The sequence below is a fragment of the Engystomops pustulosus genome, chromosome 5 (assembly GCF_040894005.1).
Source record: "Engystomops pustulosus chromosome 5, aEngPut4.maternal, whole genome shotgun sequence".
NCBI lineage: Eukaryota > Metazoa > Chordata > Amphibia > Anura > Leptodactylidae > Engystomops > Engystomops pustulosus.
In genome coordinates, this window is record NC_092415.1 from 71,849,265 (window position 1) to 71,872,382 (window position 23,118).

A 23,118-nucleotide genomic window follows, 5' to 3' on the forward strand; every position below is an offset into this window, starting at 1 on the left:
TTTTGTCTGGAATTACAATAATAAAATATACCTGTTACAACTTACATACAAATTCAAGTTAAGTACAAACCTAAAGAACCTATCTTGTACGTAATCTGGGGACTGCCTGTAATCCCTTTCCTTGGCCTTTAAATACATCTGATAGAATTTGATTACCCACTACTCCATGCATTTATTCATATGTAACTAGAGTCAGAGGAGCACTTTACACTAGGAATCCTTGGTATTTTCCTGGCACTGCAATGAAATATCTGCTCCCTGGAAGTCTTGGATTAGGACAGGAGGCACATACTGAGAGAGATACCGCTAGATACCAAATGCATGGCACAAATAGCAGCTACTTAATGTTATAGGATCTTTCCTCAACAAGCAACAACCATGAATGTATACAGAGGCCACCAACTGCATTCCAAAACGAAACATACCGTACCACTAAGTCAGCAACCAATGGGCAACAGTTATGTTAGGATTGAAGCAGGACCTATATCTACAGATCATACTATTGTACACAAGAACTGCTAAAATTTTAAAAGATGAAACATGCCCCTCCCGTCATGGGCAGAGACTTTTACCTACCTAATAATTTACATCATATACCCTTCAACAAGAATAATACATTATTTTGTAAAATGTGTTTCCCTCAAATGTGTATGACTTTCTCAGACCACGGGGCCATGAGGTAACCCTGCAATCCAAATGTATAAAAATGGAATTGTGAGCTCATAAGAGCTGTCATAATAGTTCTTGACTAAGTCTACATGCAAGAAAGTTGTTTTCATCCATGTGCTACCTGTTTTTTTTTTAATGACGGCACATTAATTCCAATGGGACCATGCACATGGGCATGTTTATTGCGGGTCCATGAGGAAGCTGTAGAAATTCAGAAGCCCTATTCCTGCAGCTTAAGCCTTTGATGCAAGTATGTCAGAAATGTCAAAGTACTGATGCCACACTGGTGCCATTGGGGTGCCCGCTGTATATGCGGATTGGTTGCCAGATAACATAATTATGTATCAAACTTTTGGTTTGCCTTTTTCTTTCATTTATGACACTTTTCATGATGCATGTGCTCATTTGCAACTTTTTTTTGTGCCTAAAACTGTCTCCATTCAAAGTTTGTCAATGTCTAGTTTTCTGCAGGGATTTCTGAGTTATCACCAGAATCCAGATGTGAAAGTTGCGCCTTTTTTAAGAAGTTTCAAATTTAGGCGCAAATCTACTGCTGCCCTTCCCAGGCGTAGAAATCAGTTTGGAACTGATTGCGACTTTTGGAAACTTTTTTGCCACTTTTGTTTTAAAAAGTTGCAATTTCACTAAAGACCAAAGCCACATGTATCAATATGGAGAAACCACTAAGATACATCTGACCAGCAGAAAAACCATGGAATAAACTTCCATGGGTTAATTGCGGCCGGAGACCAGAACACATTAGATGAAGATTGTAGGAAAAAAGGGCATGGACCACACACCCAGAGTTATACAATGATCAGCTGCTGCATGAGAGTACTTCCGTGATGTTGGGTAATAAAATAAGGCCCATTATGTACATATGAGAAATAGGTTGAATGAAATGTATGTATATTTCTCATAGATATGCACTTCTATCACACTTCACAATTCAATGGCCTTTTGTGTAGAGATTTGGAATTATAGCGCAAGTGCCAACAAGCCTTCAGCATGTTGGGGTTAAAAGAATCAATTTGCTCCCAACGATGTGTGTGTATTTGAATCAAAGCCGTATTAAACCTACTGACCTCTGGTCTGTGGCGCTTCTGCATTCCCCACACCATGTTTAATGAATGAACTTAATAATGTCGGGTGTAGTGTGCAGTGCAAGTTAGCTCACTGACCTCCTTTAATCAGTACATACCAAGGGAAAATGCCTTTGTCTGAGCTTTCACCCTTTACTCCAGTCATGGCTATGGCGGAATCCTATTTACAAGATATTCGTGTTTACACTGACGACTATTGAAAGCATCCTTTAAAAGTTAATGAAGGAATTCCAGTCAAAACCTATTAGTTTTTTCCCTCCATTAAATTACTGCTATAGGTTTTTAATGGATATGTGAAATAGTTGTTATTCAAGGCACTGGTGCACAAATTAAAATTAAACCTGCAATCTGTGGAAATTAGTATTGTATTTTGTGACTCTCTTTATGTGGAAGTGAACTGCACAGTGGTGGGGTGACGGAATTATATGCTTTCTGCTAGATCAAGCACAGAAGAGTATGTGCCATTATGTATATTCAGTGTAAAAAAAAAATAATACAGCAGGCATCTACCCATCTATCTAAGTCCAAAAACAGGCTGCACTCTGAGATGAAGTAAAAAAATCAAGGTTGAAGTTATATTCCATTGACATGACTTCATCTCGGAGTGCTGCCTATTTTTGGACTTATTTACTAAGATCTGCTGCCACAAATCTTATGGTTCTGTACCACCTTATCATTTGTCGTGCTGGATTTTCTTATACATAATCTATCTATCTATCTATCTATCTATCTATCTATCTATCTATCTATCTATCTATCTATCTATCTATCTATCTATCTATCTATCCACTGCTAGCCCTGGAAACCCAGTTCCTGCCATGTTTGATGCTTTATGTGTGTTCAGGTCACTCCTGCAGCTCAAATGGTACCTTATCCATTGGTCTCAACTGTTACGTGTTGTTTATGAAAAGGTCTCCACTGAGGCCAGTGGTAGGCTCCAAAAGTTAACTGAACAGAAACAAAATCTCACCACTAGATCAGGGATTAGTGCTGGAACCAGACACATCTAAAATATGCGTTAGGATTACTTTTATAGTTTAGGCTTTAGGCTAAATCATATTTATCTATTTATCACCATATGAGACTTCAATCCAATAATGAAATTCACCTGATAACTGAAAAAGTTGAGGTTGGCTTACTTATCTGTTGTGTGAATTTGGGATTTAAGGTGACTACACCACCTCTATGCCATGTGGGCATGGTGGGGTCGTGAAGGGGAGCAGTCAATTGTGAAGTGGGCCTCACTACGTGTTAAAAGCATGCAAACATTTGTTTTTCTGGTTTTTATGCAAAACTAAGAGGTCAAGCCGGTCACAGTATTGCCTGGCGGTGTGGCGTTTTCACGGATACATCAGGAGGTCTATGCCACTTTATCTACTGTGAGTTGTGGGTTGTATGTTGCCTTTATCATAAGCCGGCACACAAATCCCAGTAGGTTAATATGAAATGACTCAATCAATGTAATAAGAGCTAGACATTTTATATATATATATATATATATATATATATATATATATATATATATATATACTCACCGGCCACTTTATTAGGTACACCTGTCCAATTGCTCGTTAACACTTAATTTCTAATCAGCCAATCACATGGCGGCAACTCAGTGCATTTAGGCATGTGGACGTGGTCAAGACAATCTCCTGCAGTTCAAACCGAGCATCAGTATGGGGAAGAAAGGTGATTTGAGTGCCTTTGAACGTGCTATGGTTGTTGGTGCCAGAAGGGCTGGTCTGAGTATTTCAGAAACTGCTGATCTACTGGGATTTTCACGCACAACCATCTCTAGGGTTTACAGAGAATGGTCCGAAAAAGAAAAAACATCCAGTGAGCAGCAGTTCTGTGGGCGGAAATGCCTTGTTGATGCCAGAGGTCAGAGGAGAATGGGCAGACTGGTTTGAGCTGATAGAAAGTGACTCAAATCGCCACCCGTTACAACCAAGGTAGGTAGAAGAGCATCTCTGAACGCACAGTACGTCGAACTTTGAGGCAGATGGGCTACAGTAGAAGAAGACCACACCAGGTGCCACTCCTTTCAGCTAAGAACAGGAAACTGAGGCTACAATTTGCACAAGCTCATCGAAATTGGACAGTAGTAGATTGGAAAAACGTTGCCTGGTCTGATGAGTCTCAATTTCTGCTGCAACATTCGGATGGTAGGGTCAGAATTTGGCGTCAACAACATGAAAGCAGGGATCCATCCTGCCTTGTATCAACGGTTCAGGCTGGTGGTGGTGGTGTCATGGTGTGGGGAATATTTTCTTGGCACTCTTTGGGCCCCTTGGTACCAATTGAGCATCGTTGCAACGCCGCAGCCTACCTGAGTATTGTTGCTGACCATGTCCAGCCCTTTATGACCACAATGTACCCAACAACTGATGGCTACTTTCAGCAGGTTAATGCGCCATGTCATAAAGCTGGAATCATCTCAGACTGGTTTCTTGAACATGACATTGAGTTCACTGTACTCAAATGGCCTCCACAGTCACCAGATCTCAATCCAATAGAGCGTCTTTGGGATGTGGTGGAACGGGAGATTCGCATCATGGATGTGCAGCCGACAAATCTGCAGCAACTGTGTGATGCCATCATGTCAATATGGACCAAAATCTCTGAGGAATACTTCCTGCACCTTGTTGAATATATGCCACGAAGAATTGAGGCAGTTCTGAAGGCAACCCGTTACTAGCATGGTGTACCTAATAAAGTGGCCGGTGAGTGTATATATATATATATATATATATATATATATATATATATATAAATGTTATTATAAATGAAATTATTTATTTATCATTATAAATTATTATATCACATCCTGCTGACTAAACCAAAGGTTGTTTGTGAGTTTCTTTTTGTAAAGTGGCCGGTGAGTAATATATATATATATATGTATATATCACATCCTGCTGACTTAACCAAAGGTTGTTTGTGAGTTTTTCGAAGTCTAGTGATGAATTGTCAAATTCTTTAGGAAAAGGTACATTGTACATACCTTGTCCTCTGCCTCAGGAGGTAGAAACTGCATTGTGTGCCAGGCCTGACCTTCATTTACATGACAAATAGGTTCTGCTGGTTAGAAAACAGAATAGTCAACAGTGTAAATAGATATTTTATTTTACACATTGTATTATGTACTATTATCTAGGAAGAAAATACTGTCTATGGGTCCATGTCCTTCAGACACGCCTCATGAAGATGGTGGCTCTCCCAGACAGCATTGTAGATCACAGTCTTACTGCTGCTGGCTACCTCCCAAAAGAAGCATGATATGTGGGAGACACAATGGATGCCCCCTGGTGCACAAATACATGTAGAACATTTGCTTTCTTTACTCTGGTTTATGAAATAGTACAGTCAGGGTAATTTTTTTTGATACTGCCTTTGTTGCACATCAGAATCTAACTTTGTAGCTCATCGTGGCAGTAACCAAGAAGACCCAAATGCATTTAATTGGGTGCTGATTATGTAATGGATGCAGGTTTTTATCAGTTTTCTAGTTGTGCTTCTATAATAATGCAACTAATTAAAAAATAAATCTTTATTTATATCACACCCTTATATTCTACAGCACAGATCATGAGTACATATACAAATAAAATCCGACATTACACAGCAATTACAGCTTACACTCTATAAGATTGTCTTGAATAAAATTTATTTTCATGTTGAAACAAGACGTAGTGCACAGCTCTTTGATTTATTCATGATTTTATATGTGAATAATGTTTTTTATACAGGTAGTGTACTTTTGGGAAATAACTCATGCATGCCCTAAGCTTTGATGGGACTTTGTTAGCACTTAGGCTACAATGTAGTGGTGTGTAATAGAATGTGCTACACATAGTCACTGATAAGATGGGTAGATACGTGTAATACATTACGATAAGAGTCCAAAAAGAAGTCTAGGAGAAAGAGAACTTTTTACAGTAACTATTGTATTTGGCTCATCACATTCGGTCCCTTAGTCACGTTGTATATGTGGACATCTGATCCTATTGAGTGAACTTATTGACCTCTCTTTCCCATCTTCATATTGACTGCAATTCCTTTAAATAGGAAGGATAAATCAGCCATTCTGAATTCAGTCTGTGAGATTTAGAACAATTTGGAGCTTGGAATTGAGTATAAAAGTTAGACAAAAACACATGCAGTTCAATTTATGAAACGGATGGTGGCTAATATTCTGACTTAGCCATCCCATGTTAGTGTGTATGCACCTAATCACATAGAGGAAAATACATCTGGAAGGAAGCATTTACAATAGTAAAGGACACCAAGCTCTGAATGTTCATGTGTCTAATACATTACTTTTGTGACCTATACATAAGCGGCTCCATCTCCATTGTTTGTCTCCATTGACCAGGATATTCATTTTAGTTTTGATTAGGCAAGAGGAAGGGGGGAAGTAGCGCCTGATGTTCGGGTCCTAGTTAGTTGATACTTGGATGTTGTGGACATGTCAGCATTCCATAAAAAACAATAGACTGTCTTCCAAGTTTTTTATATTAAATATAGACCCATTGATTATTTTCAATTACTTAATGCAAACAAATGTCCTAAAAGGATTTGACACTTTCTAGACAAACCTCACAAATACAATTTTTGTACAATAAGTGCATTACATTTATATGTAAATTCTATGCAAATGAAAGTCTATGCATGTACTATGATGGTCAAGTAATTTATCTTCCATTGCTGTCCCAGCTTCTACATAGCTTATAGGTGTAATTGCCTGTGCAGATGCTGGAAGTTCTGCCACTGAGCTCTGATCATGTAGAGTGCTGCACAGGGGAGAGGCTTGCCAAGAAAGTGGTCATAGGGATAAAGCACACCACTATCTGTAGCTGGGCATCTTTATTTTCACAGTGGATATGATAAAGTATATTTAAATATATTTAAATAAGTAAACTCGCAGAGTGTCTTTTTTTCACCATTTTGAACTTTTCTTTACTATAGAGTGCCATTTTCCAACTAAAATAATTAAATGGAAATACTTTTGGTTGTATAACATTTCCATGCACAGTTATTAATATATTTTTCTTTTAATTAATATACAATACAGATGCAGTAAATATAGAAAATATAGTAATGTCAGTATATTCTGAGGCCATTATTACATTTGAGTTGATTATTCCATATTGTACATATCGGTAAGCACCATAATGTTTGTGATCAAGGAGGATAGAACAACTTGCTGATCCTCATAAGGCGAGGCTATCACAGCAGTACATCAGTTTACCGTATTAATAGCTAATTGTTTTGTATTCGTCACATAACTACAATGTGAAGATCTGTTTACATCTGTATTTTAGGTGTCAACAATAATGAGTTGATGAAGCCCATAGCCTTTTATAAATATATGCAAGCCAACATCTAAATTAATTGATCTAATCACAGCATTTTCATTTTGTTTATGTGCAATTAAAAAAGAATCAGATAATTTGTGATAGCTACACCTGTTCCATTGCATGTGTATCACGTAGGATGTCATTAGAATCTTGTTAACCTCTGTTTACTGAACACAAGTAATCTGCGCACCGTGTTTGTATATGAGTAGGAGGGAAGCAAACTTCCATACAGCATCAATTTCAAAGCTATAATTTACAATGGAAAGTAATATTACAGCTAAGGATATAATATTCACTTGTAGTTCTATTCAGCTGGGAATAACTGGTTAAATAAAAGAGTTTTTAAGTGTTTAGCTAATGATTAATATTCATTGCATTGTATTGATTTAATAAGTGCATACCGAATAGCCTTTATACACATGTAGCTACACCTATAATATGTACTATAAAAAAATTGACACATAAATATGTCATATAATAATACCAATAAAATGAAATCATAATTTGAGAATGATGTACCAATAGTCATATTTCATGGCTCCTTTACCCTTTCATGACCGGCCAATGTAAATATATGTTGGGCTCTCAGACTTATATCCAAAGAATACAGGAGAGGTGCCATCTTGACTGCACATTGAGCACCTTAAAAATAAAGTCCATAAGAAGACATGGCACCGAATATTAAAAAGTACCACTGGAAAATACAATTTGTCTTGCAGATTACAAGCCCTCATTTAGCTTTGAAAATGAACAAAATCAAAAAGTTACAGCCTGTGGAAGGAACAGAGTGAAAAACGGAAATGCTAAATAAAAAAAAACTTGGTCTTGAAAGGGTTAAAGGACTGGGCATTGATCTACAAGGTATTCATCCATAGGTGGGCAAAAGACAAATTCTTCCTCTTGGAGGTTTAATTTACATAATTTTTCGAAAGCACCAATGCCTGTAAGACTCCTTATGACTAGTTTTCAAATGCTGTTTTTTTTGTTTTTGGCAAAGTTAGTGCAAAATTGTGGTAAAATGTAATACATGCTTAGATTTGTAAAAAGAATCTGTGCAGGGAAGATTGAGAGCAAAGAAATTGATTGACCACCTGTGGTAAATAGCATAATAGGGATCTTTTAGGTCAATTACGGGGATGTGACCAAATTATTTTCGACAATGTCCACAATGGTACATTTTACTTCAAGAGTTAATGCCAATTGCATTTTAAGATTTTCTGTTTTTCACAGACAAGTGTGTATTGCTGCCAAGACTTGAAGGACCCAATGAAGAGAGCATATTGCCAAATAATCTTTTTTAGAATACGGTAATAAGCAGTTGCAGGCAATAACATCACAGATTCACTTTCTATGAGCAAAATACATTTGAATATTATTGACTCACTGGTAATTTATAGTGACATTTATTTAGCATGTAGCCATAAATATAAGACTTTAAGTGGTCTTTTTGTTAAGTGGTGTCTTTACTGCATTTACTGTTTGGAGGCCACTCTCAAAAATGTGTCAAACCAGCACTGTTCCTATAATAACAGAATATATCAGGTGCACTCATTCTCTTATCGCAATACAGGGGTTTAAATAATTTTATGTCTCACAAATATTTTGCAAGGTGTTACAGTCCGCGTGCCGACGCACTCGCTGCCGCCGGCGACATAAAAGACGCCGGCTGCGTTTAATTATACGCCCTGCCTGCCGTAGAATAAACACTGCTCTGCAGCCTGCCCAGATACATAAAGAGTCGGAAGCCTCTTGATGTATTCTGCTGTATTGGTGCTGTATCGGCGGGCCTGTCATGACACGAGTGCTAGCATATGATAAATATGCACCAATAGGTTCATTTGGGCACCATTATCTTTCAGTAATGCTTTCCATTTGGACATATTATTAACTATTCAGAGAAGTATCCTATCTTGGATGGGGACCTACCCTTGGTAGACTGACGACACTGATACCTAACCAAAGCCTCACCTCTTGTCCAATAATCATTAATAGCAGTTTTTTACATACCCCTACAGGTCACATTGCACTACCTGGCCAAGGGAATAAACCAGCACCTATTAGCCATCTGCCTCTTAACTGTATGGACCTGTAACTGTACACTACTAGTTCAGGCCACTGCTTCCTGATTGTATCAAGATACAATGCTCTGCTTCATTTCTGCCATGTTCAATCTTCCCTTATTGCCAATTAAACCACATAAATTGTGCTTTTCGTTAGTCATGGGGTATGAAAAATACAGATGCAGAGATTCTCGCCAGAAGAAAAGCAGTGTTTTTCTTTTCCTTATTTGCATATGCATGTCAAATCTAACTCTGCCATTCTTAATGCCATTATTGAGGAAAACAGATTGACCTTTTCCCAAGTTTGTTCTGTTTTATAGTGATGCCTCTTATGATCCTTTCATAACCCATTTATTGCTGGAGTATGGATTTCATACCGTTTATATCACAAAGTCTACAGGTGCAATGACATCATCAACAGCTTCAGAAATATAACCATGACAACTATAGAAATGTAAATCTGTTTTGATGTATTTCTACAAATATAAAAAGTATAACATGAAAGCGAGAATTCCTGGGATTATATACATTCATTTACAGCACAGTGGCAACTGATTCTTTTTTGTCATGACTTATTCTTATTCACTTTTTTTATCCTTATATCATTTTATAAATATATGTTTCTCAAAAGTCTACACTCAAGGTTCCAGACTGCCCAAGGTACAAGTTTCAGACTGCCCCAACCTTGGACAATGACAACACAAATGCCCCACAAATTTTACAATTTAATTAAAGTTGATACAACATTTTATTTTGAATAAAACCATAAATAGCTACCACAGTACTTTATTCATTGGTACCTTAAACATTCACTTACTTAACCTCATTTCAAGCTACCAAACCACCAAGAAAAGGAGTGTTTATAGTTCCAAAAAATTAATACCTTATATACTCGAGTATAAGCCTAGTTTTTCAGCACAAAATTTGTGCTAAAAAACCCTAACTCGGCTTATACTCGAGTCAACTAAAAACATAAAGACAAAACTCACCTTTCTGACGTCACCCATAGGTCCTCTTCTGTCTGAGACAGTCTGAGACAGAAGAGGACCTATGGGGACGTCGGAAAGATGAGTACAGTGTTATTTTTTTCCCTACTACAGGGGCTGGGCAGGCTGTGTGCTACAGGGGTTGGGCAGGCTGTATGCTACAGGGGCTGGCAGACTATATACTGGAAGGCTGTAACCAATGCATTTCCCACCCTTGGCTTATACTCAAGTCAATATGTTTTCCCAGTTTTTTGTGTTGAAATTAGGAGTCTCGGCTTATACTCGGGTCGGCTTATACTCGAGTATATACGGTACACTATAATTTCTTAAACAGTCTGATTTATTCAAAACATAATAAAACCTACTATTAATGCAAATAAACATGCATCCGATGTGTTCAGTACAATATACATCTGCCCCACCACTCAACCAAACAGAGGGCTGTATGTACATGTATTACCACATATACCAATGCAATGGTTACCTCAGTGCTAGTGCTATATATCCAAAAGAAGTGCACATTTTGTAGCACACTAGCCATCAACCAAAATGGTTCTAACATCAATCTCAAAAAGTTTTAATTTTAGACATGGTATAAACGGCACCTTCAGCGTGGGGGGAAGCACCCAGACACGCATTTCAGATGCCTATGCTTCTGGGGGCTTACTTTCAAGTTAGTAGTGAGTATTGCAGTACAATTTAACTATAGTACATAGCTAGTTTATTTTACTGTAAAAACTCATTTAAGCCAAGGACACGTGAACAGGTTTTAATTAAGTTTTTATTAAGACTGGAGTATTGTGAACCGGTCTTTATAATGCCCGCACCACCACACGATGCATCAGATATACTAAGAGGTGTGCCGTAATGCACTACACACTAGGTCCAGCCTGATGTTCAGCTATAACTGCGCTTGTATTTGAGCGAGGGCTATAGTAAATTTGGTGAGCCAGGACATATCCACCCTGAGTTGTCTTTTACCATGCTGAATTTCAACTTCATCACAAATGGTATGAGGGGTTGAAAAGGTAGAAACATTGACATTTTCTGCCCGTGCACCAGGATAAAAATGTTTTTCAAACTTCTATGCAAGAAAAACATTCCCATGACAAATTTTTAGTTTTACCATATTTCATGGCTGCTGCCTACATTGTTTGGAAAGACTCCCCTCCTATAGAACACTTTTCAAAGCAATTTTCAGTGATCAGTGTATACAAGTGTATACAGTATATGTGCACCCAAAGAGATTACAGAACCGGGAGAAGAATAAGCAGCACCGTACATCTAAACTTGTCACTTTTCTGTAACAGCCACAGCCCTTATGATGACATCACAATGTCTATTTACAATTAATGGTTACATACATAAATATCGTAATAACAAATAGTTAAAAGGTAAAGCACTTGCAGTAGAAACTGCTTTGCTGCATATTATTTTGTGTTTTATTTAGCAGTGAAGAAGTTAAAAGATGCTTGGAGAAATGGCTGTCAGCTTGCTTCAAACCATTCAAGGAGTTGCAAGGCTTTCCAGCTAGTTTGCCTTTTTGCTGCCTTTCTCGTAGTATGGTATCTATGCTTAAGGCCACTGTCATTAGGCTACATTAAATCCCATTGTCAGTCAAGCTGGCCAGTATTCATGATGCGTACAAGCTTGAGCTGACAATTGTGATCTTTCCCTGAAACAACTTCACTCTTCTGTTCCTATCTTGTCACACAATAACTACGGTAATGTTGTACATATGTCCAATGTTCTCCAGCATTATTTACTGTGTTTTAGCTTTTTACGTTACAAGGAAATGTTAGTAAAAAATTCTTTTTACTGTTGCCATTCATATTTTTCCTTGCAAATCTATTTTGTGGGTGATATATACATAAAGCACACCTGGGTATAACATTATTAATGGAAAATTAAGCATAGATTTTATATAAGTGAAGATTGACATCTTCAATTGGACATTACTTTACATGGGGCCCCAGAAAGGTGAACGCTTATGCACATGTCCCGCCATCAGTGGCCTTTTTGCAGGAAGGGAATGTGTAAGGTGTGCACGGACTTGGCTCACAAGGAGGTGTGTCCTGAGGACCTGATAGCAAATATATACTGTATTAGGATATAGATCATATTTAGTTTTCAAGCACTTATATCTAGATTGTATCTTAAATGATCTACCCCTTTAAGAGAATCCTGAATTTGACCAGCCATAGTGGGTGCATTGTGGTTACTAAATTCCTTGTTTAGGATGTTAAGATGCTTTTCAGATCAACCCCAGTCAGAATTAGTGTTATTTTATGTCTATTCCTAATGTACTTAGTATTTGTCTTTCTGTAATATGCATATACAGGATGAGACTTAATAACAGGCCCCCATCTGATCTGTCAGGTTAGAAGTGATCATGGAACATTTAGAAGAAAAATCAATTGGTAAAGAGCAGAAAAAGTTTAAAAAAAATCCTAATGATCATGTCGTTTAGTTCCTTAATGCGTCTGTGAATGTAATAACTTCCTCTGTGACACATGCAGGTGACATCCTTTTGAAAAATGTGGTGATGTACAATGCAGATCTGGAGGTTTCAGAGGTCTTACTCAATGATTAAAAACAGCAGGAATGAAAATCTCTTCATTTACATTTTAAATGACTGTCATAATACAAGACATTGTACCCCACTGCATGAAGCTTATAATTTCCCCTACTTCCTGTGACCGAATAAAGACTCTGCTTTACATGGTATCTCATTTGTTCTTATGCTAGTGCAACTCTGTGAATTCATCTCGTGTACAGTTATTAATATTATTCTATTTTTTTTTACTTGTTTGTATAAAGAATAGGAAATCATTCAATATTCTAAAAAATATTCTACACTCATGACTGCATTATATCAGTGTTGTAAACACCCATTACCTTGGGAATCTCATTCCTGGGCTTTGACTCTTAATTGATCCTGTTCATTGGCAAACATTTTGATTTTTCAACAGCAATTGTGGAAATTAGACAGGGATACATTGGGAGCATATTGGAATGACTTTTGGGGACTTCTATAGAACATGTGCATGTCCAATAAAGTTTTCAATTGTTGTCATTACCATAGGGGACATAGCATTAGTTTGGTCTAATTGGTTATCTATTATTCATCCAATAAGTAATAGATCCTAGTGGAAATTGATTTGATCCAGATGGTCATATTCTGCTGAATCTTTGGACTTGGAGTCTACTATTCAGTAAGAGTTTGGGCCTCAATGATTGCTGTTGTGACATTTTTGCCTTCTTACTACGGCCTCCTTTTTATTGTAAAAGGATACTACCACATTAGTAACAATGTCTTATGTGCAGGCTGCATGTCATAGAACAAAAAAGACTGGCATGGACCCTGGGCTATATGAACATCATAGCCCCTACAGGTCTGGAAATCACTCCCTACTTATGGTACTAGAATCAAGCTTCTTGGGGAATGGAGGATGTATATCTTCTGCCTGATATCATTCCACAGTTTCAGGACCTTAAGAGGTCCTTCAATGGTCCTAAAATGACTCTGTACATATGTATTGAGAGCAGGAACAGATACAGAGAGCCGGTACAAGGATTGATGGGTGACGGTCTCTCTCAGTATAAAATTTGATGGGTGGTGTGGGTTGCCTTGGACTCCCTAGAAGGCTGCCACTCACACCACCTATAGTGTAATCCACTACTGTTTCCTTTACAACTATGCATCACTTTGCTTAGCACTTAGGAACTGCATATGGACATTGCCGATTCATACCATTTGATCATATTGGGGTTGTGTTTGACAATGACATTTAAAGGAATACGTGACTTTAAAGAAGTATTGTCCACAGAAGCTTTTGTCTTCTGGTAGCTATCAAGTTATATCTCATATGATATTACATATATTACATAAATGTTAATCCTTTGCTGATAAACTGGACCACATAACATTGTACATGTGCCATCCTTTCAGATGATAAAAGAATAGCTAATGGAGGATATTTCCAAAGAACTTCAATGTATATAGGCATATATTAAAAAAAGTACAATACACCATTGGCAAAAATAAAGTGAAAGAAAAAAGTCAAATCTGACATGATTAGATAAATTATAACTGACATGATTAGTTAAATTAGCAGTTTTATTGGTGTGAACATAAAAGGTCCTGTCAAATGGAGATAGTTGGTCATCAGACTGTAGAACCTAAAATAAAACGAATCCTCTGTATTCGAGTATTCAGATGGATTCATAACTAGTGTAGGTAAATTGTGCAAACGCCTTTAGTAAACAGAACACATAGTCCTATGCTCTTTAGTTAATGACTGTTTGCCTGGAAGGTTTATGTTCTATATCGCTGCATCTTCTTCACAAGAGTGAAGAAAATACCATCAAAATAATGCTTTTTTTTTCTAGTCCAATGTAATGATTTTCTTGAGGACATAATTAAAAAAAATCAAACTGAAAAATATTCTAGATCTTCTCTCCTCCTGTTGACTGGAAATGCTTTGGGAAAGTGAGGCATGCAGCGAGGATGATAATGCTGTCATGTTTGATTTGGACTGTATTCTCTCTGTTGTTTGAAGCTGAGATAAAATGCAGTGCGTGCCTGACCCATTTTAGCAGCCCATTATAATAATTTCACTGTCGCATGGCCACCGAGTTAATGTACTTACAAATGACAGAGAAAGTGTGTTACATGACCTTAGGGTTTTTAAAAAATGAAATGACGTAGTAGATTATGTATCAAAGATTTGTTGAAGACGATGCCTTTTCAATCTAAGTGTTATTGTCTATGTAGAATCGAAAAATAAAGCAAATTATAAAAAAAAAAAATAGCAAAATGGCTTTTTGTAAGCGTGTGTTTGGCATATTTTGTTAAGATGGTCCCTGATTGAATATGTTTGTTTCAGATGAAAGGGGTCTGTTCTGCTGGGTGGGAGCTGCATTGATGTTTTTTATAATCTGTGTGTTCTCTGTGTTAATTATATCTACAGTAAGTGCTCATAAAATTACTCCATAATTGTAGTAGTGCCTACAATTGTAGTAGTGCTACAATACACTATTGTAGCAAAATATCCATTAGGCTTTGTCTATACTGTGTACTACAGACGTAGACGGTCACCTGCCTGGGTCACAGTTTGTCATGAAAAAAAGAGGGTGTATATAAGGGCACTCAAAATGGTCTTATCCCCCATATATATATATATATATATATATATAGTTTAATGAATGTTCCTGTTTTGTGATGCTAAGCTCTAGGTGCACCTATAACACAAACAGCCTACCCCACAGACCTGTACTTTATCTGCCACACAGCACCCACTAGGTGAACAACTTAAAAAGGTAACATTTCCTTGAGGTCTACAACATCAAATAGGCGAATGTCCTAAGGCATGTAACATTGTATCCCATTCTTATGCATTCTCCCGCAAAAAAAAAAAACACCTAGTCCAAATGTTGGTGCTAAGGCAAGGCAACACCCAGTCATGGCACACAGTGTCTCACCGCACCGTGACAGAGACAGGCAGCCATGTTACAAAATATAGAGGATGTCCTACCCTTCAATCACTTTGTCTTACAGCTCGGCTTCGTATGGAGAGAAGAGGGAGGTGGTTCCCCCTCTCCACCTGGCCATGTGCTTTCAACTCAGGTGAGCACATGGTCATGTGAATGAGGCCCAACTGTGGTCTAACGATTTTCCCCTTGCTTCTTAGTGCATATTTTGATGAACAGATTCTTTAAAACAAAGCAAGTGCTGTCAATGCATTGCAACATTTGATATACTTACCAAATTATAGCAGGCAATATACCTGCTATAAGTGTTGCTAGTATTTTATCATAATGTTCTGTTGTTGGAGACTTATAAGACTAAATCAGAAATATAAAGTTATGCTTTTTAGAAATAAGAAATAGATGAATTATTGAGACAAAACCAATCATGTTTTATACTGCTTGTTTGTTTGATTTCACTATATATTTAAGGGAAATTGTCAGTGAGTTTAATTTGAAGGCAACCCCAGGGATTTATTAAAAATACGTTTGTGCTATCAAAGCTCCTTTTGGTGTTAAGTGCCATTGGCTTAATAATTGATGTTAAGGCTGATCCTTGGTTGAGCTTTGGAAATCCCTTCTGTGTCTTTATACTCCCAGTCTGCAGAACAATTCAGAATCTTCTGACAATAACAAGTTCCATACTGTATTAACTACTTACATACTTGTGTAGTATTACTACAGAAGTGTATTAGATCCTGAGCTGCACAACAAGGGTTTTATCATCCTGTAAGTAATGGCATGGTGGTAGGATGTTCCACCACTTTATCAATGGTACCCCAGTGATTTCCTAAAGAACATAGGGGACACTATTGTTTAGAAATGGGGGTGTCAATGTTTTGCCTATACAGTGATCCCGATTAGATTGGCTGCAGTTCATTCCCCAGATAAATAGTCGGGAGAGCTCCTGTGCTGGAATAATTCTCTATTTCTATATATCATTCCATCATGAGATGAGGAAACCCCTTTAAACACATATCTATAGGAAGTGTGTTCAATAATCATAATAACCTGTTATACAGCATTAGACTTCTTTGTATGTCACAGAAGATGATTCAACATTATCAAATAAACTTTTATTTGGTATAATTCTAAGGTCCACAAGTATGTTTACCCACAGGGATGACATAAAAAATAGACATAGTCTAAGCTACTTTTGTCAAACCCCTCAAACAAGACTGGAAGTCAGAAGAGCAGAATGGAACTTCAGGCCATATATACGCTGGGCTTTAGTGTATATGTCTAAGATGATTACTCTAAATTTTGCCATTAGTCCTATAAGATGGAAAAGAGCACTTCATTGTTCAGGAGCAAGACCACACAATGCAAATAGTCGCTTCATTAATATATCCTTGCATTGTAAGACCCACAACATCAATATGGCAATAATGTGAGCCATCCCAGCTATCCTGATTTAAGAATACGGAAGAGATTTAGATATCCCCTATTATTACTTTGTATTATATGTGATAGTGATAATTAGTACTTATAGATAATTCAACATATTCCAAACAACTTTATATCAAACAAGAAGAAGGAAAGCTTTGGTGACTTAAGAGGTGGAGCAAGAATTTTCCAACTTATATTCAAGACGCATACAACATTCAGTAAAGGAAGTGCCCTATAATGTCTATGAGATTACATACTAAAAGATTTATCTTCTGTCCAAAGCATATGCGCCATATTCTTAGTTACCAGCCACCACTTTTATGATCTGTTTGATCAATTATAAAAATAAATGATTGGATTAACCCATTAAAGCTTGGTAAAAATGAACACGTTGGTTTATAGTTGTAGATAACCAACTACAATAATTATAATACAGCCCCCCTGCAAAGTACAATGGCTGAGAGAGGCTGTCTTGCAAATGTAAAAGCAAATGCTGCACAGCAACAAGGTCAGGATCTTGCTCTCGGTTTTTAGAGTCTGTTTTTTTCGTTAAGTATTAGTGGGTACTAAAGGTTTAGTGGTGCCATAAATTGCCTTCCTTGCCAGTCAAAACAATGGAGAGTGATGCAAGCTCTCAGTGACGGAATATAAATCATTCAAGATGAAATTACAAGATAATTTGAAAACTTAACAGTTTGCATTTTATACTTTCAATTGTTTTGCTGACTTGCACTTTTTATGGCTGTCGTAGAATTTATGAAGAGACTTGAAGCCATCTATCACCTTGTTTCCAGTGGGCACATTTTCACAGAAAGGAGAGTTGCAACACTGATGCGTGCATTGCCTGCTCCAAAAACGATTGCTATATTCCCATTGACATGCAGTGCATTACCATAATTGGCTTTTCTACATGATAGGACAGAGGAAATAATAATGTCATTTTATTTACAGCCAAAGTGTCCCTTTATGAGACTTCTCCAAGTTTCTGCCATGCTGTGTAGGTCAAATGACATCTTTTGATCAGTCCTGTCCAAAGGCATCAAAGCTGAGTGGCATGTAATGGAGACCTAGTGACAAACCAAATCTAGAAAAGAAATAAGACTGCCACTTTCCCATTAAACAGCCTGCTAAACAGCACAGCTTCCCCGTGTCGGCTATGAAACCATTCTGACCAACTAAATAAGGAGAATGAAAGGAGGCTGAATTGGACATTAGTACTACAAATGACTGCTGTGATTGCCACTATTTCCCTCCTCCAAAATAAAAAGAAGAAAAAAATCAGCAAGCAAGCCATGCGAGCTACAGCTAGACAGATCCTCTCCTATTTCATTTACGTTTCTGCCACTTGCTGGTTTTCTGATCTGGTTTATTTAGGTTTGACATCAGCCAAATGGTGTAGCTGGATATCTGTGACAGGTATTCTTACTGATTTAACAAGTTACAGGCCCCATAAAAAGACAGATCTGCCACAAGACGGACACAAGGTTTTTTTTTTGCCTTTGTGGAACGGATTTGATGTTTCTGTACTGGTACTAGACCTCAGCATTGAGGGTCATCATCATGCAGATTTTTTCTGCAATCAAGCATCTTTTACTCTTCTTATCATCAATGGTGGAAAAAATAAGACTTTTTTGCTTTGCTTACTAGCTGTGTGGCTTAAGAGACGCACTTCATTCAGGCTAATGTTCTTATTCAACTGTGAAAGACACAAAGAGGATTGGAATGTGCAATGATCTATTAAGCATTAGATATGCAATTTAGCTTATTTAGGGTCTTTCAGAGTAGTCTCTAAAGTCCACACTTCTCACAATATTAAGTGTATAGATATTTCCAACAATCCTTTGTTTATGGTAATTGTATAGTAACTGCCAAACACCCTTTATATAGATTGTATAGGATTCTATAACTAAAGGAAACTAAGGCATATATTCTAGAATGTTTTAAAAAAAAAAACTTTTGTCTATCTTTAGCTGCAAAAAATTCTATTTTTTTTTAACATTCAGCTGTTGCAATTTGCACTACCAAATATAATATAAACTATGTATGTGTCTATTACTCTAATCTATCATGTATTTCCATGAATTAAACACAAATCTATATTTTATTATCTATCCGACTATGAATCTTTCAGTCCCATATCGCTCCACATACCTATCTAACTATCTATCTACACATAAATCTATATATATTAAAAATATACCATGAATACAAATATCAGAGATAATTCCATAAGGAAAATTATATTTTTGAATTAAACTAAAGGTTAGAAGGAACCAAGTATAAAATAAAAGACTCAAGTTCATATTTAATTTTTATACAAAACAGAAATAGAATCTCATTTTCAGCAAGTAGTAAAAATGGAGAAGAAAATTCACTTGCATGATGAATTCATTCTCTAACAGCCTGAGGCAACTCGGCCTTGCAGTCTTTGTCAGCCTGATCTCTCCTGCTCTCAATATTGCAGCAGACCTAACTTCCACCAAAGTGTCACATGTCTAGGTGAGCCGTGCCAGCCCCTATCTAAAGTGACAACCATCTTTGAATACCAGCTTTTTAAATGACTTGTATTTCATCAGACATCTTGGAGAAATAGCATTCTCGACAAGATGATATTTCCTCCTCTGTACCTTCTCTTTGTTACCTTTCCCTTCTAATATTCTTATAATGATGTAGTCCTTTACTGTTTTAGCTCCTATATTGAGTCACAATTGTGTATATATTTATGTACATGAACATATTTTATGTTTAAAATTTACATGTAACTCATGTAATGACTCATATTATCATAAATATTGTCACAAATTTGCAGAATTTCGAAATTTTAACATTTATATACAGTCAGTCACTGGGTTATATACAGGACAGGTTCTGGAGGTTTGTTATTAAGTTGAATTTGTATGTAAGTCGGAACTGTATATTTTATAATTGTAACTATAGTCAAATTTATTTTGGTCTCTGTGACAATTGGACTTTTGAAAATGTTGAGTTGTCATAAGAACCAGGATTAACAATAAAGCTTCATTACAGACACCTTTCATAACTCCTGCAGCTGATTATTGTAGCCAAGGGCTAAAGTACAGTAAATTACCATCATCCAGAGGTCCGTTTGTAACTAGAGGTCGTCCGTAAGTCGAGTGTTCTTAAGTAGGGGACCGCCTGTATAATTAACATAACATTTTATATTAATATAACATTTTTTAAAAGTGTTTTGTTTCTGGCAAGGGTGTACTATTATAAGGAACTCGTATGAAAGTTAGTATGGGGTCTTTATGCAAATAGAGAAAAGTTCTGTAAAATTGGTAAATTTTTAAGGGATCAGTTGTCTACAGTAACCAATGAGATTTCAACCTAATTGACTGGGCAATTGCACCACTTTTCGTCAACACAAATGTTTTTGTATGTTCACCACTAGGGGTGCACTTTACTATTAAATGGTTCTTGAGGATTAAAAAGACATGGCTCCTTTGTTCCAAAAACTTTGCCACATTGTCAGCAGGTTGTTCAAACATGATTATTTATAGGAGAAGCTCTGTTTCAGGAAGAAAGCAGCCTGCATTTTTTATAATCCTGTGCAGCCCCTTTTAGGGATTCCTTAATACAATACATGTAAGGATGAAGTTCACCCTTAAAAGTATGTGGCACAGGCCCCTTTAAGCACTCCCTAACTAAAAATGTAATTTTGGAATGCAATTCATTAACACAGATAATTAAACAAAATGCGAATTCTTACAACCCAAAAAATTGAAATGTCTTTAGTTGAGGTATCATTTTTGAACAATTTATTTGCATGTGGGGCCTTTATGGTTGTCTTTCATCAGCACAATGTAGAACAAGAAACACATTTGAAAGCTGTCTCTGTGCACCACAAATATTCATATTTCGCATTGTGTCTGCTTAAATTATTTTGCACAGCATTTAATGTTATCCAGGGAAGACAGCACATCTGTTTCATCAGAATGAATAGACACTGCCATCCAGAAGGCATTCCATGTTGGCAACTCACGGCAGTACTTAAAAAAACACACTGCACACATACTTATTCTGTAAAACATGGCAGTATGCTTGATTTAGCTTCAGGTCCCACTATCTCTATGTTCTTGTTTCTCTTACATATATCTGATTTCTGGTAAAACATATTGAGTTTTTATGAAGATTTCAGACTTCCGTTTGAGGATCTTTACCTGATTTTATTGAAATACAAGGTAGCTCACAGCGGCAGTCATGTCGTACAAGCTTCAGCATGATAATGTGTACTGGTATTACAGACAACAGAACAGGGAATTCTGTTGACTGTCACCTAAAATTCCCAATATAAAACTTAATTTTGGACAAAACAAGGCAATTGTCATGCTTTTTTTTTCCCCATAACACTGATCAAATCTGATGAGTGCATATTTTCTGCTTGAAAAACTATGAATATGTATTTAGAAAAAAGTACCCATCAACTCAGAAAGTGAAGCAAACTGTCACATTTAGATAAAGCAAGTAAATATAGCTTTAGATAATATACAACCTATTGGCACTGCTGTAACACAGGAGAATGGATAAAGAAAGTTACAATTAAAGGAAGAAAAAATCGGTAATGGAAAAAATGCGTCATGTAGGTAGTTCCATGCATAATGCTGTGCAGCGCTAAAATGTGTAATGTTTAGGCAAAAATCAAACGTTCTATTTTATTATTTTGTTGCCAATATATGATACAGATTTTAGCGCGTAAGCCAGGAGTGGATTCTAAAAGAAAGAAAACTATAAAGTACAACTTTAATTTATACTTTCTTTTATAACTATCCCTGGCTTACACTTAAAAAAGATGAAAAAGGACTGTTTGTGATTCCTAGAATGAGGATACACAGGATTGAAATTTAGTATTCTTGAATATTTGTCCACAGCTAATAAAAAAAATTACCCAGTTACTACCAAATGGTAAGATTTTTTTCAGTTGCAGATTTTCCATAGAAATTTTGTAGAAAATGTTTAATGTGTCAGTCTGGAGTGGCTTTTACCATATTTTTGGAAAAGATAACATTTTTATGGCAGTTGAATTATTTTGGCCAAATACATGTATGGATTCAGAAGGAAAAGGGAACACACAATAGGGATATATATGCATCTTGCCTGCGGGATCCCCATTTAATCTTAAATATAGAATCAAATTTAAAAAAACAATGGGATGATTAATCAGCACCTTGTCTGCTTTCTTGTACTAGTTGGTGAGACTTTTTTTGTCTTATGTGAGACAGAAAAGTCTCAAAGTAAAACAAGAAACTAGACAACATGCTGATAAACAGCCTCCAATAACTGTGAAACCAACCTTCTAAAGATAGAACATTGGGAAAACATTTTTACATGCTATGAGCTACATTCATTCTCAAAGGGGTTTTTCCACTTTCAGCAAACAATTGATATGGTTTGTGTAAGGGAAAGTTGTACAACTATCCAATATACTTTCTGTATCAATTTCTTAGTTTTCTATATCTCTGCTTTCTGTCATTCTATAGAAAGCTTTTATGTTTACTTCCTGTGGACAGGAATCGGTCCATGGTCATGTGATGTCACACAGGTGCAAGAGCACCGATTTATATCCACAGGAAGTAAATATGGAAGTTACTATAGAAAGACAACAAGAAGAGATCTAGAAAACCTTGAGAAATTGATACAGAAATTATATTGGAAAATTGCATATATTACCTTACACAACCCATATCAATTATTTGCTGAAAGTGGACAACCCCTTTACGTTGTGCATGTTAAAAATGACTTATATTATTTTTACTATTTACTTTTCATTAATGGGAAGAAGTCACTGTAAACTGTATACAAAAATGAAAAACGTTTTATCTTTATTTTTTGGGGAGAGAAACTTTGTTATGTACATTATTTAAGCAATAGAGGTTTACAGTCCTTTTAATTCTTCTTTCATCTTGTCGTCTAATACTCCACATCTTGGTTTATTAGTATGAAAATAACACTGACATCTGTGATATCAATGTATGTGTGGATTGAACACATTATCCATAAACAA

At 36.5% G+C, this 23,118-nt stretch overlaps 1 protein-coding gene across 4 annotated transcripts in view; it reads left to right on the plus strand.

The window, feature by feature from the left end:
• TSHZ1 (teashirt zinc finger homeobox 1) overlaps positions 1–23,118 on the plus strand; it is a 67,302-nt gene that overhangs the window by 38,719 nt on the left and 5,465 nt on the right. The gene's annotated exons all lie outside the window — the stretch shown is intronic.